At 48.0% G+C, this 10,027-nt stretch overlaps 1 pseudogene; it reads right to left on the reverse strand.

Moving 5' to 3' along the window:
* Positions 1-8,883: 8,883 nt before the first annotated feature.
* On the reverse strand, positions 8,884-9,768 carry LOC111825993 (annotated as a pseudogene).
* Positions 9,769-10,027: the final 259 nt, after the last annotated feature.

Here is a 10,027-nt window from a genome sequence, read left to right on the forward strand (position 1 = left end):
GAACTCGGAACTCGAGGGCGGCTTTCTCTCAAAGGTGCTTGCAGCAATTACTGGGACACTGAGATGCGGGGCCCCTTAGGGCAGGGATGAGGATCAGCCATAGCTGCTTGCTCCACCCTGTTGACCCCCTGAGACCCCGCCCCACGCAAGCTGCAGCAGAGGCTTTTGCATATGAATGCCCTGGCCCTTTGCAATCTGAAAATTACCTAACAAACTGCAGCTGGGCCAGACAGACCCAGAACTTCCAAGAGAAGGCCCAAGGCCCCACAGCAGCTTGCATTGCTTCACAGCTGGGCCTTATTTGGGCACCTCCAAACCCCAAACAAGGAAGGGGAATCTGCAGATCTCTCCATAGCTCCTGCTGGGTAGCCTCAGGCAGAGGCTAAATTAGCACCTCCTTAGAGATCCAAGAGCCAGTGTACCCAGTGGTAAGAGTGGGACCATCCAGATTACAACGCCTCAGATCCATAAGGGACACACTCAGGGGGCAGACTCAGTGAGCACCAAAGCCACACTGAAGCAAATCTTGCCCCATAAGGATGTCTTCAGCACAGAAGTTCTCCCACTGTAGACGCAGCTGATTCTCACAGCCAATAGGTCTGGAGGTCAATTCCTCTCAGTGATTCCTACAACAATCAAGGCTTAACTACAACAAGACTGTGAACAAAGCTCACAAAGAGGTACACCAAGAGTGTCCACCTCAGGTAATTGGGGAAGCTGAGCCACTGGGTCCTATAGGACACCTAGCACACAAAGCCACTCTACCAACACAGGGAAGCATAAAATATGCGCAGACAAAGAAAGAGGACACAAATTACAGAAATGGAAGAAAGCAAACTGCTGGATATAGAGTTCAAAACCACACTTTTAAGGTTTTTCAAGAACTCTCTAGAAACTGCCAATAAATGTAGTGAGACCCTCAAGAAATCCAGTGAGACCCTCAAGGTTATGATAAAGGACCAACTAGAAATTAAGCATACACTGACTGAAATAAAGGATATTATGCAGAGTTCTAACATCAGACTAGAGGATCGCAAGAATCAAGTCAAAGTTTTGAAATACGAAGAAGCAAAAAACACCCAACCGGAAAAGCAAAATGAAAAAAGAATCTAAAAATACGAAGATAGCATAAGGAGCCTCTGGGACAACTTCAAGCATACCAACATCTGAATTATGGGAGTGCCAAAAGAAGAGAGAGAGCAAGATATTGAAAACCTATTTGAAGAAATAATGACAGAAAACTTCCCCTACCTGGTGAAAGAAATAGACTTACAAGTCCAGGAGATGCAGAGAACTCCAAACCAAAGGAATCCAAAGAAGACCACACCAAGACACATCATAATTAAAATTCCAAGAGAAAAAGACAAAAGAGAGAATCTTAAAAGCAGCAAGAGAAATACAGTCAGTTACCTACAAGGGAATACCCATATGACTGTCAGCTGATTTCTCAACAGTAACTATGCAGGCCAGAAGGGAGTGGCAAGAAATATCCAAAGTGATGGATATCAAGAACCTACAACCAAGATTACTTTACCCAGCAAAGCTATCATTCAGAATTGAAGGTCAGATAAAGAGCTTCACAGATAAGAAAAAGCTAAAGGAGTTCATCACCACCAAACCAGTATTATATGAAATGCTGAAAGGTATCCTTTAAGAAGAGGAAGAAGAAGAAAAAGGTAAAGATACAAATTATGAACAACAAATACACATCTATCAACAAGTGAATCTAAAAATCAAGTGAATAAATAATCTGATGAACAGAATAAACTGGTGAATATAATAGAATCAGGGGCATAGAAAGTGATTGGACTGACTATTCTCGGGGGGGAGGAAGGGGTGTGGGGGGTGGGGGAAGAGACTGGAGAAAAATCGTACACCTATGGATGAGGACAGTGGGTGGGGGTAAGGGCAGAGGGTGGGGTGGGAACCGGGTGGAGGGGAGCTATGGGGGGGGGGACAAGAGGAACAACTGTAATAATCTGAACAATAAGGATTTAATTAAAAAAAATTAAAAAAAAGAAAAGTGAAAGAGAAAAATGCTGGAGACAGCAGCCTGATTACGTGGCTGACAGACACCCAGCAATGCCTCCAAAATTACAAAGGACACATCAAAAGAAACAATAGGTTCCATAGGCTCACTGTTTGATGTGGAGAGCTAGATGCCCAACGTACCCCAGAGCTGATAACTATAATGGTGAGCCAAGGTTTTTTCCTGGGGTCATGACTTTGAAGCCAAAGAATGAAAATGCAGATGAAAAGATTTAAACAAAAGTGTGGAATGTATTACAAGCAGATTCAGACTCCCCTCATGGGGACAGTGGTCCAATAATGGACTGCCCATCAAGCCTTGTAGTCTAGGTGTATATATTTGCTACAAGCCTGCTCTATATCTATGTCTTCACCTGATTAATTCCCTGGATTGTTCTTATTCAGCAATAGACCTGAACTTTCCCTGTTTCTGTGTGTCAGTTCACCTTATTGTTGCAGACCCTCCCTAGTTTCATATACCACCCACTTTGAGTCAGAAACATTTTATTATGTCTCATGGTTGATTCCTGTGATTAGGCTTGGTCAAAGTGCTCTGTCTGCCTCTGCCTATGTTCCACTTGCCTTTGTTTTCCATTGGACCCCTGCCCTGTCTGCCTGCATGTCAAGCTAACCTTCTCAGAAGGAAAGAAATAAAAAAGATCAGAGCAGAAATAAATGACACAGAGGCAAAAACAAAACAAAAAAACAGTACAAAAAATTTTAAAAAAAATCCAAGAGCTGGTTCTTTCAAAAGATAAAAAAGATTGATGAACCCCTACCCAGACTAATCAAGAAACAAAGAAAGAGGACCCCCCCAAAATAAAATAATAAATGAAAGAGGAAATATAACAACAGACGCCACAGAAATACAAAGGATTGTAAGCAAATACTATGAACAACTATATGCCCCCCCCCAAAAAAAAAACACAAAAAAAACCCTGGACAATCTGGGCAAAAAGGACAAATTCCTAGAAACATCCAATCTTCTAAAACTCAATCAGGAAGAATAAGAAATCCTTAGTAGTCCAATAACAACTGATGAAATTGAAGCGGTAATTAAAAACAAAACAAACAAATGAAAAACTTCTAGCAAACAAAAGTCCTGCACAGGATGGATTTACATGTGAATTTTACCAAACATTCAAAGAAGAAATAACACATATCCTTCATCAAACTATTCCAAAAAAATTCAAAAGGAAGGAACACATCCAATATGTTTTTACAGAACCAGAATTATCCTAATTCCAAAGCCAAATAAAGACACTTCAAAGAAAGAACATTACAGGAAAATATCCCTGATGAACACAGATGTTAAAATCCTCACAAAATATTAGCAAATTGGAAACAGCAATATATTAAAAACATCATACACCATGATCAAGTGAGATTTATTCTGGGGATACAAGGCTGGTACAATATTCACAAATCGTTAAATGTGATACATCACATAAACAAATTAAAAGATGAAAACCACATGATCATATCAATAGATGCAGAAAAATCATTTGACAAAATCCAACACCCATTTTTGATAAAAACTCTTAGTAAAGTGGGAATAGAGGGATCATACCTCAACATAATAAAGGCCATATATAGCAAACCTACATCCAACATAATACTCAATGGGCAAAAACTAAAAGTGTTTCCCTTAAGAATGGAACAAGACAAGGATGTCTGCTTTCACCACTGTTATTCAACACTAGAGGCCTGGTGCACAGATTCATGCATGAGTGGGACTGCGTCCCTCAGCCTGGCCTGCGCCTTCTTGAAATCCAGGACCCCTCGGATGATGTCTGACTGCAGGTTTAGGACCTAAACCAGTAGTCTGACATCCCCTGAGGGATGTAGCAGTGTGCCAAGTGGCAGGTGGCCAGGGAGGAGCCTGAGATGGTATTGTGTGCTCATGTTCATCCCGGGCCACTGAACCTGCCACCACCACTCAGTAGCACTGCCACGGAGTTGGGAGAGGCTCCTGCTGCCACAGCTGTGTTTGCCAGCCATGAGCCTGGATTCTGGCTGAGTGGCACCCCTCATGTGGGAGCACACAGACCACCAGGGGGCATCTGCCCCCGGGTGGTCAGTGTGTGTCATAGCAACTGGTCAGCCAGTCATTCCAGTTGTTCAGGTTGTTTGGTTGTAATGGTTGCTTAGGCTTTTAATATATAGTAGAGGCCCGATGCATGAAATTCATGCACTGGGGGGGGGGGGGTGGGTCCCTCAGCCCAGCCTGCACCCTCTCACATCTGGGACACCTCAGGGATGTCCGCCTGCTGGCTTAGGCCCATTTCCCATGGAAATCCCTCTCGAAGTCCAGTACGCCTCTCTCCTTACCGTCCGCCTGCTCGCTGATCCTTACCAGTTGGCTCACTGCTCCTTAGCACTACCATGGAGGCAGGACAGGCTCCTGCCACCGCCACTGTGCTCGCCAGCCATGAGCCCTATCTGTCTGCGTAGTTGTCTGTGGGCCAACTGCTCTCTTCCTTCTCATTTAAGGTTCTTTCTTATTAAGATTCAGAACACAGAAGAAGTCCTTGGTGTTTTGCTGAGAAACTTGGACTCCTTCCTCTGCGGTCACACAACTGTCACACACCAGGCAGTCACTTAGAAATATCTTGACATCAGCCAACTTATGGAATTCTCTCTTCTCTCTGTTCTCCTGAGCCAGACTCTGGACATTGACTGTGGCATTCTCTTGGTCATCATTTGTTTGTTTGTTTGTTTTGTTTTCCCAAAACGTTACAAAGTTTATATGAATACAACATACAAAGATGCAGCCTCCTTTGTAGGAACAGGGAAGGAAGGGGTGGTTAAGTAAGGCACACAGAGCTGCAGCAGAGGAGAAGGCCAAGGGGGAGAGGAGGTTGGCACTGGGGCCGAGGTCCTAGAGCCATTGCTGGGGAAGTAGGGATCCCCTCTGAGTGTCACATCTGAGGCTGAACTAATTGGTCAACCTGAGGCAGAGGTGAGTGGCCATATCAGCCATCTTTGGTGCTTTTTACCCTTTCCCACCCCAGCTCTGTTGTAAAGGCCCCATCCAGAGCAGAGGCCCTGGAAGTGGGTGAGAGGAAGTGAGTAGGGCAAGTTTGAAAGCCGATATGCCTGTGTGCTGAGGGATGGCCAGAGACAGTGGTGAGAGGTAGCAAGGGAAGGGCTCTCATACATACCCTTCTGTGGGGGCGATAGGTGAAGGTGTGCTGGGCTGCATATCTGGTGCTTTGACCAGATGGGTCGCGCTGTGCTGTCTGTTCTTAAAACACATAGATAGGAAGGTACTGACATCAGGCCAGGCCTTGAGATATGGTCTCATGGCCCCTTCTCAATATGCTGTACTCTCTGTTCCTAAAACACATAGATAGGAAGGTACTGATACTATACTGTGTCGGGAACTAAGGTTTTGTAACTTTATGGTTTTTGCAAATAAAAATGCTGTAATTCCTGTAGTCTGGGCTGCAGTTCAGCCTTTGCTTCGGCAGGGTGCTGTACCTGTCAGCTGGCCAGCTTAATAAAATCTCTTAAATTTAAATTCTGAGTCGGTGGTCTATCTCGCTGAGTGAACTGATAACATTTAGAGGCCCCCAGCAAGATCCCCGGCAGGGGTGAGAGGGACCCCTTATTTAGGGCAGGAGGCTCTCTCCCGGCAGGGGTGAGAGGGACCCCCTATTTAAGGCAGGATGCTCTCCCCAATTTATTGCCGGGCACGCAGCGAGATACCCCACATCCTTGTGGGGAACGACTACCAAGGAGGCCTCCAGTCTCCGTCCTGGGTCCCAGGGAGGCGGAGGAGACTCCACCCAAAACTTTCAATTCGGAAACCGAGCCACCTGGACTCTCGAGAGAGGTAAGGAAGACCGGTCATTAATTTAGAATTGGGACATCCCACGGAAGGACCTATATGGAGGGCTGGATGCAGTGGTACTCCTGGTCCTGACCTGCGGCCACGACGGTGGCCGGGGTCCCTTGTTTGTGCGGCTTTAGGCTGCACTGGGTTTGTTTGTCTGGTGTTTGTTGTCTTTGTTCTTTGTTGTCTTTGTCTTTGTCAAAATGGGTCAGGGGTCATCGTCTGCTTCTGTGTGCACCCCACTGCAATGTTTTTTGAAAAATTTTTAGGACTTCAAGGAGCGAGCTGCAGGTTATGGTTATGATGTTAATGCTTTTGATTTGCAGAAATTCTGTGAACGGGAGTGGCCCACTTTCCAGGTGGGATGGCCGGACGTAGGGACTTCTGATTTAACCACTGCTTTTTGGGTTCACCATGTTGTCTACGGCCAGCTGGGTCACCCCAACCAAATTCCCTATATTCAAGTGTGGGTCGATATTTTGACTGAAAAACCAAGGTGGTTAAAGAGTTGTCAGAATAAGAAAAAGAAATTGGGACAGAGACAGACAGTCCTCTTGGCTTCAGCCCAGAAGGGCAAAACTCCCCCTATTCTGAAAGGTCCAAGTGAGGAAGCACTCCCTGGGCTCAGGCCTCCCCCATATGCTCCCCCACCTACAGGTCCGATGGTGGCTAAATACCCCGACCCGGAACCCCTGCCCCCTCCACAGCCGGTTTCCTTTCCTCCGGAAACACCAGTTCAGGACCCGGCTCCATTCTCCCCTCTTCACACTAGGCAAGGGACAGCGTATGGAGACAGAGAGCGGGGGGGGGGGGGGGAGAACCTGCGGGACCCTGCAACATCCACCAGTCCTGCAGTTCCTCTGTTGCCACTACGGCAGGCAGGCCCTCTAGATCTGGGTCCAGACGGGCAGCCTTTCATGGTCTATGTCCCCTTTTCTACCAGTGACCTGTACAATTGGAAGAACCAGAATCCTTCTTTCTCCCAGAACCCACAGGGGTTAATCTCTCTTTTGGAGTCTGTGTTTTTTACCCACCAACCTACCTGGGATGATTGTCAGCAGCTGCTGCAAACCCTTTTCACTTCAGAAGAGAGAGAGAGGGTCAAGGCGGAAGGGACGAAATTTGTACTGGGTCCAGATGGGCAGCCTACATCTGACCAAGACAGATTAGAGGCTTTGGTTCCCTCCAGGCGACCCAACTGGAACCCTAATAGTGACAGGGGAAAGGAGGCTCTCGATTGGTATTGCCAGACTCTATTGGGGGGCATCCGAGCTGCTGCTCGGAGACCCACAAACCTCTCTAAGGTGACAGAAACAGTCCAGGGGCCCAATGAGAGCCTGGAAGCTTTCTTTGAGAGGCTGTGCGAGGCCTATTGGGTGTATACCCCCATTGACCCTGATGCCCCGGAAAGTCGGAGGGCTGTCATTTTTGCATTTGTTTCCCAGTCGGCCCTAGATATTCGGAAAAAAATTGCAGAAGTTAGAGGGCTTTGAGGGGAAATCAATCTCTGAGTTGGTTGAGGTGGCCCAGAAGATTTTTAACAATCGGGAGGACCCGATGGCAGGTTTAAACGCCCGGATGGCAAAGGTCCTCCTGGCAATAAACGAGGAAAAAGGCCAAAGGGGCCAGAGAGACAATAAGGACTGAGGAAATGGTTAATGCAGAAAAAGGAGAGGCATTGGCAGGGAGAGCAGGGAAAGATAGTTTTATGTTGATTTTTACTTATCTGAACTATGCTGGACTCAAGGCCGCAAGCTGCTACTAAGCACAACCATTTGTTACAGTTTGTCTCTGCCAGGTCACAAGCCCACCTCCTTCTATGCCCAGGCCTCATCGTCCCTCTGACAGACAGCAAGGATCTCTTGGCTCTGAGAGAAACTTCTGACCCTCCTCAGCACGAAGCAGTTACAGAAGAAATCCAACGCCCATTTTCCCTGAAAGAATTCAGAGCCAGGATCCTTGAGGTAATATAGTAGGCAGTTAGACAGACATGAGCAGAGCAAGGACGATGGGCCAACTGGCACTGACTGCCCAGAAGCAAGGGGGAACTAGGCTGCAGACGAAGCAGCCCTGGAGGCTGCCCTAAAACCAGTGGGGCCTTTACAGATTCTAGTGACTCTTCCAGACCCTGAACTACCATCTCACCAGTTTACTCAAGTTCTTTCAGGCTTTACAGTCTACCCAGAAAGCAGACCAGAAGCACGTCCGAGATGATCTGCATGTATCCGGTTCATCCCTTCCAACCTAGTGACTCTGTTTGGGTGAAGAAATTTGCCACCCAAGGACTAACTCCTACCTGGAAAGGACCACCCCCACGGCAGTCAAGGTCAATGGGATCCCAACGTGGCTTCATCACACCCGGCTTAAGACAGCCCAGGCAAAATAGAGAGTCCAGGACTCTTCGGACCCTCTAGAGATTACTCTTGGCCCTCGTTCGAGGCCCTTATCTTATAAACAGGCACACTGACATTATTTTGCAAATAATTCCTCAGGGGTCAGTATAACTCCCTCCCCAATAATGACCCAAAAGAGTCAATGATTTGACTCATGTACATAAAACCAGTAGGGAATGTGCTGGGCTGCATATCTGGCGCTTTGGCCAGATGGGTCACACTGTGCTGTATGTTCCTAAAACACATAGATAGGAAGCTATTGACATCAGGCCAGGCCTTGAGATATGATCTCATGGCCCCTTCTCAATATGCTGTACTCTCTGTTCCTAAAACACATAGATAGGAAGGTACTGATACTATACTGTGTCGGGAACTAAGGTTTTGTAACTTTATGGTTTTTGCAAATAAAAATGCTGTAACTCCTGTAGTCTGGCTGCAGTTCAGCCTTTGCTTCGGCAGGGTGCTGTACCTGTAGTCAGCTGGCCAGCTTAATAAAGGCTCTTAAATTTAAATTCTGAGTCGGTGGTCTATCTCGCTGAGTGAACCCATAACAAAGGAGGCCAGGGGAGTAGGGTAGGGATGGGGCACCATGGCCCCAGCCTCTTAGGCATCTCTGTCTGTCCTCTACAGTGAACATGGAGGAAAGGGGCTGCCTCTGAGGAGGGACCAAGCCAGGCCAGGTGACCATCTTGAGTTCTGGCTGAGGTGATGGTCCTCACCCTGACTGGTGATGGCAGAGGGCCCAGTGCCTCCTCGCTTCTCAAAGAACATGTAGTCAATGAGGAATGTGGCTCACAGCAGTACAGCCTTCACTCTCACATCCAGATCCAGCGGAACTGCAAGCCAAATTAATCTGCATCTGTGAGGGCTTCTTGGAGCAGCACCCCCTACCCCACTGCTTGCTGATGCGGCCCACAATGTGGACTCATCCAGAGTCTTCACCTAAAAGTTGGTGTCTGTGCCACAGCCACAGGTCCAGCAGGATCTACATCTTGAATGGAGAACTTGGGGAGGAAGGGATGCCAGGTCTGCAGCACATGGCCAATGGTGGTTCCCGGTGGTGACTGTACTTCCATCTCTTGGTCCCTAGGGTCCACCAGATGGACACAAAGGGGCTGGCGGGCTCCGCAGCACAGATGTGCACAGCAGTTGCTCTCTTCAGCTGCCTGAGTGCAGTTCATACCAGTTACTTATCTCCCAGCCTAGGAGCGTTTCCACTCCCACAGCCCTCTGGTGAATCAGGATCTGATCAATTGGCACCAAGAATTTGAAGCCAGAAGCCACCCCGGGAAGTGGCAAGAGGAGGACAGCAGGCCCAGTAGCAGGCCTCAGGGCACTGGGGCTGGGCAAGGGGAAGAGAAAGAAGCCTGGAGCAGGGGCAGGCACATGGGTTGGCACTGGCACCAGTCCAGGCCCAGGATGCTGCACCTGCTCTTGGTACCCAGCAGTGACAGGGTAGGGAGGAGGGGGTGAAGGGGTGTAGCCTGTGGGGGGCAAGTATCCTGCCATAGTAAAGGGATGAGAGTTCGTGGTTGTCGCTATACCGGAAGCTTAGTTCTAGAAGTGGAGGCAAGCTCGGGGACAGCCTGACAGACACAGAGACAGAGACAAAGACGAACAGACAAATGCGGAGCGGTGGCTGCACCAGGTGCCCATCTGGGGTCTCTTGGGTGGCGCCTTTGACTCGGGGAGAAACCGAAAGTGTCAGCAGATGGGGCGGAGTACCTGGGACCCTAGATTCCCTCTGGGATTTGCAGAACTGCCCCCT

This window comes from Myotis lucifugus, unplaced genomic scaffold, assembly GCF_000147115.1.
Source record: "Myotis lucifugus unplaced genomic scaffold, Myoluc2.0 scaffold_50, whole genome shotgun sequence".
In the NCBI taxonomy this organism is placed as follows: Eukaryota; Metazoa; Chordata; class Mammalia; order Chiroptera; family Vespertilionidae; genus Myotis; species Myotis lucifugus.